This window comes from Varanus komodoensis, unplaced genomic scaffold (assembly GCF_004798865.1).
Source record: "Varanus komodoensis strain SLA01 unplaced genomic scaffold, ASM479886v1 scaffold31, whole genome shotgun sequence".
Lineage (NCBI taxonomy): Eukaryota > Metazoa > Chordata > Lepidosauria > Squamata > Varanidae > Varanus > Varanus komodoensis.
In genome coordinates, this window is record NW_025335780.1 from 9652232 (window position 1) to 9658355 (window position 6124).

The following is a 6124-nucleotide window of genomic DNA, read 5'->3' on the forward strand; positions in this document are numbered from 1 at the left end:
CTGGCTTTTCCCCTTGTGCTTTGCCTCCTGCTCTGCCCCACCATGAAAATCTTCCTGAAATCTTCTCTTTTACAAACAGGGGAGGGGATTTCTTATGGTGCAGGGTGCTTCCAACACATACAAAATTTAGAGCACATGTAAGTTAACATATGCAAGCTTCTGTTTTTTAATTTTTATTTTTCCCTGTGGGCCCAAGTCCCAGACCTTCTCAGTGCTTACCACCACCTTAGCCTGCAGATCTAGTCCCCCTTACTTTCATGCTTGCTGCTATCTATCTATCGCAAACCTACTGCTGCCCAGAGCTTTGGGAGCTTGCTCAGTTGGAAGGAACCATCTTCAGGCTTGGTTCTTTGCTACTGTGCTAGATCTCAATTTGAAGGCCCGGTTTTGCCTTATTTTTTTCACCTGGTCATCTCATGGCCTCAGTTATTAAGAACTGGCTTTTCAATTAAAATGAGTTGTTTATCAGTCCTGTTGGGTTTCAATAAAGGCAAAAGTTCAGCTGCATGTGAGCTTAACCTCCTGGATGGACACAACCCCAGGTGTGCTGAGGCTAGAAGAATAAGTGCTTAAAATTATAAGCAAACCTCAGTGGGGAAAAGCAGGCATGGAGATGCCATGCTCCTGATTTATAATAATACTGTTATGCCATGAGCTAAAACAACATTATGAACGTATTTTATTTTATATTGATTTGCAACTGGTAAGTGCTATCTGGTTAGTTTTCCTTCCTCCAGCAAATAATGCATATCATACCCCCTCCCGTCTTTCATTCTCTGCTCTGTCCTTATTTGCCAACAGCAATGGCAATATTAGCCCCAGCAAATGCGATCCCTCCCTTGGCCTGGGTTCTGCAATTTGGTGTAATAGCGCCTGAAGAAACCCCATCCCAGCTATTTCTTAAGCAGAGATGTCAGGGTTCGTTTGAAATCATCTTACCACCACAGCCATTTGACTTAATATGACTAGAATCCGCAGATAATTCAATAAATGTTGAAGGACTGCGCTACACAAAGTCAATTGTCAAGACAAGGTCCAAAGTGAAACCACAAAATGAATCACTCAAAAAGAAGGAAGTGATTAGAAAGTCCCTTTTCTAGGGTGTCCTTCCAGATTGCAGATCGACTGCCGAAATAGCTCAGTTGGGAGAGCGTTAGACTGAAGATCTAAAGGTCCCTGGTTCGATCCCGGGTTTCGGCAGGTGGTGTTTTCCTTCTGAATCACGGATTTTTTCCCTTTGCCCTGTGCGAACGTGCCCTGCCAGTCCCGCGCAGCGTGGACCCCAAGGAAACAAAAAGGACTTGGAAAAAGCGGAGCGATGAGTTCGAGGGTGGGCTGGGGTGGGGAGGCACAAGAAAGACTTGAGAAAAGCAAGATGCGCACACATCCCCGTCATTTTGCATGACCCCCGGTGGCCCCGAGCGCCATCCCAGCCCCCCTTCTCGGCCTGCTCGGGCGCTCTCCTCTTGGCGGGCGGCCGAAAGCGCGCTGGCGCCCCGAGTGCGGAGCTGAGCGGCCGATCCTCGTGGGCGCCACGCGCGGACCCCGCGGACCGTCCCCCGCCGGGGCGGCGCGCCCAGCAGCGACCCTTCTCCCTGCCGCTCCTGCGAGGCGCCCGCCGCTCGGTTTGTAACCGCGCGAAACGAAGCACGCGCGAGCAGCGCCGAGTTGCCCCAGGCCCGGGGCGGCCAGGGCTCCCGGACTGCGCCGCTCGGTTGCCGCAACTCGCCGCAACGGAAGGGCTGGACAGGAGCGCGGAAGGCATTGCCCCCTGCGCGACGTGTGACCTGCGTGCGAGGACTGCACACCTTCTGCTCTTGCACACGCAGATGCGGCCCGTGGGCCGTCGCTAGTTCCTCGAAGGTGGTTTCCTGCTCCGAGAAGCCGTGCCGCTGCATTCAGGTCGCGATGAAGGGCAGTGTGTCTCCCGGCCAGTGTAACTCGTGTGACTCACAGAAACAGTGAAAATGGGGCTGACGACAGTATTGCTGTAACATTCCACCTCTGTCCCAGCAGGCTTCCTCTTGCAAGGTGGCCGTCCTCCTTTCCATCGTCTCCTCCCCTCCACAACCTTGTGAGGCAGGTAAGGCTGAAGGCTTCGGTGAGCTTCATGCTGAGGACCCAGATCTCCTGGTCCAAGCCCAAAACTCTGAACCGCTACATCACACCGGATCTCTGATACTACTGATCACAGGTTCTTCCTGACTTCAGAAATCATTCTTAAGTCACAGCAGCAGCAACCACAATCCTTAGAGCTTTAAAAAACAAAAGCAGACATTGCCAGACAATGGCCCCTATAGACAGCACTGTGTTCTTGAAAAGTGCAGGGACAAATATCTTAAATGGCAAAATAAGACAGCAGCATTTTGCCAAGGCGGCCAGGATATACACGTGCCTATTGGCCCACGCAAAGGATCTGCATCAAACATACCCAAACACAAAACTTTTATAGTATTTCATCTCCACTTAATAAGTGTATCATTAATCCCCTTTCACTCCCTTAGATGCCTTTTACTAGGCTAACAATCTTATCTCTACATGACCCGTACACAAAAGGAAGTCAAAGTTCATTCCTGACCCTTTCATGCTTCCGCTGTTATCTTCTCACCAACATCTTCACAATTTCCAGCTGAGTTACTATCTAAATTAACCTTTTGATCCGACATGCTTCTACACTATTTCCATATAACTGCTTTTTATCAAGGTTAGGAACCGAAGAGAGGAGAATTTATAATCTTTCTCCAACAGCAGCTTAAAACAAAAACAAAAAAGGACAGGCGGTGATGCTTTCACACATACCCAGATCAATACTCCCCAAACACATTCATCTCCCAGATCCTGCGGCAAGAAAACTCCAAAATTACCTTCCCTGAACTCAGCCATCCATGCAAATATCATGCCATTTATTGCCTTCCCTCTTCAACCTCATCTCCACTTACACGAAAAGCTGCATGGGCTGAAGAACGTTGGGAGATGTTTTTCAACCATGTTTTGCATTGGAACTGTTTGTGGGTTTAAATCAGTACTTTTTAAAAAAGAGTGAATTTTAAAAGGTGTTCACAGGACTCAGCCTCAGCTGCAGTTAAGACAGCACCCCCCCCCCCCGCCTCATTTACTTGAAAATAAGTCGTGCTGAACTTAGGGAGACTTGGTTCTGAACAGACATGCAGAAGATTTATTATTTTTCTAAGTTTTTATTATTTTTATTAATTTCTATACCACCCATCAGCAAAGCTCTCTGGGCAGTTCACAACATGATATAATGACAACAAAATACAACACAACAGCATTTAAAACATTTAAACATTCATTAAAATAGCATTAAAATACATTAAATACAATGAAAAAGACCCAAACAAGGAAATAAAAAGGCACCTGGATAAACCCATCAGACCCCAAGGAGATCTTTAAAGGCTTCCACAAAGAACTCGGTGCTGATAAGATGGCAGATTTGGCACCAGGAGAGCCATGGCAGGAAGGTTGTTCCAAACATGTAGGGCCACCGCAGAAAAGGCCCTCCCCCTAGTTGCCAGCCTCCCACTGTTCTTACATAAACCACCATCAGCAGCAACACAGACCATCTGCCCTTAATGTGAAGGGGCCTTCTACTTTTGTTTCTGTCATTCTGCTCCGCTGAATGTGTCCGACGCTGCGGCTGTTTGCAGATCTATCGCAAAGGGATCAACTCAAGCAAGCCATCTTACTCCAAGCATGTTGGGTGATGCCCATTCTTGCAGCCTCTTTTTTTTTTCTTTTTAAGCATTTCCCACCATCTTCAAGAGGACATTTCGAAGGATGCCTGGCTCTCTGTCCACAGAGGATGTTGCTGCAGCAAGGAAGACGGGATGGGAGAGAGATGGACAGTAGTGGGGAGGAAGACGTGGCTGCTAGCTTCCTGCTGGGTAAAGCGTCCTGGCCGAGCATTAGTTTCCTCACCCATCCCTTGAGGAGATTGCCCGCTGGGCTGGGTGATCAAGCAGATGCTGACCAGCATGTGCTGCAGCTTAGCAAAAGCCACTTTGGCTTGCTTACCCACTGTGAGGGGTGAGAGACCCTGGTGAAGGACGGTATAGAAAAGCTTTTACTTAATAAACGAATAAACCAGACCATGATGCTAGGTTGCAAGATCACAATGAGGGGAATAAGCTACAGTAACTTCTTTCCACCAGTGTCTGGGTGGGTTCGCACCACATGACAAGCCACAGGTGGTTCCTTGCACAGGATGATCTGTAGTTTTATCTGAACCCTGTTGTGGTCTTTCAGCATGGTATGTTTGGTTTTTAGAAACCGTGACAAGAAACGATGGTTTGTTATATGGCTTCCACACTTCAGCATGGTTTCTCTGATCATCAGAACCTTGCAACGTGGTTTCTATGGTGCTACCACAGAGTTCCCTAGAAGGAGCAGCTGCTGCTTCAGGAGCTGTTCCAGCCATCCAACATGGGATTGAATTTCAGATGCAGTGGCTGATGGGATTCATGCCAACACTGGTGAAACTACCTTAGTGTCAAAACCACTTGCTTGTCTGTCAGGCACATCCAGGCAAAAAAATGTGCGCCTCAGAAACCACACAGGTTTGCTGTTGTGACATGTGAACTCTGTGTGTGTGTGTGTGTGCACACGCTCACACGCCATGTGCCAGCCAGATTTCCCTAAGTAACCTCACTGCCACAGCTTCGCATATCATCTGAACCCAGGCAACACAGCTTGACTTGGAAGCAGCAGCCAACAGCCTGACCCATCAACAGCCCAAGGGTTCCTGGTGGTTGCTGACTCCTCAAACAAACCAGGCTGTCTGAGTTCGGATGACACAGCAAATGGCACTAATGAGGTTAATGAGAGAAATCCAGCCATCCAAACCACTGTAGCATGTTAGCCCCACAGCAATCGTGCAGACCAGGTCACTGTGCCCCCCTCTTTCCATTTCTCATGCGAACTCAGGTCTCCAGCGGAAATCCAACAGAGCAACCCTTTGGGAATGCACTATCCTATGAGTGTCAGTTCCTCCTAATTAATGGAGCATTGTGCTACGTACTCCTGTGTGTTTGTCTGCACACAGACAGAGAGATGGATAACCACAGCCACCTGCAGTCTTGAACTCTACCTGAGACAGTGGGAGCTTTCATGCTGAACCTGCATGTCAGTATTTACCACCAAGCCACCACTTACAGCGGCTTGGTAATGTGGTCCTATTTAGTTATCTTGCAAAGTGTATTTAATGTGTAAATGAATGACTGATAGTCATTTCAAGAAATCAAATGACATTACTGTTCTGTGTGAAGAAAAATACCAAATGGATCTGAATGACTTGCAGACAGCAGTTGCTTCCGAAAGTACAGCAGTTAACAATGTGGTCTAATGTAGTGAAAGAAAATACTCTTCTTGTGGAGCATGTGATTATTTCATGATCTTCTCTGGCCACATACCCAAGGCTAAGAAACTGACTGTGTGACTTAGCACTGTAATTTCCCATGTAGGATGAATAGACACCAATTCTACTGTTAACTTGTCCTATTTCCAAACCAAGCCATTATAGTCAAGTCACCCATCAAAATGCTGGCTACTTAAACAAACTACACCCAACAACATGCTTAGTATACAAAAGCTGTTTTTTCCATAAGTACATGTCTGTTGGATTTCCTAATTCATTGAAAGGTTGTCTTGTTCACACCGGCTTGTCTTGATCATGTATATGCTCTGGCCTTTAATAGATTTCTCAGTTACCTCTTTGAAAAGGGCCATTGAAGATTTAAACAAGAACAATAACGTGTTCTAAGAAGACACAACCATATTTTTTTGTGGGGAAGAATAAAGGATACTTATACCGTATGTCAGTTCCAACTAATTCCAGTCACCATGGACTTGATAGAATGACAAGAAGTGGCATTTCCAGGGATCTGAGCACCCTTTGAAACTTTCGGGGGAGGGGGCGGGGACATAGCTGATGTTCCTTACAGTGTCCTGGACATTCTGTGGAAATGGACTGAGGTGGCTGACATGATTCCCTCTCAAAGCAGAGCCAATGTGGAGCCTTGATTTTCTGGGCGACTGTGGGGAAAGAAGCCAGCCAGGGGACACAGGTGGCTGGAAAGGTGGTGGGAATTCAACCAAAGGGATGTACGAG

General features: G+C 47.2%; 1 non-coding gene across 1 annotated transcript; it reads left to right on the forward strand.

The window, feature by feature from the left end:
• Window positions 1-1127: 1127 nt before the first annotated feature.
• Window positions 1128-1200, forward strand: TRNAF-GAA. Its single transcript has one exon. It is a non-coding gene; the product is annotated as a tRNA-Phe (tRNA).
• The last annotated feature ends 4924 nt before the right edge of the window (window positions 1201-6124 follow it).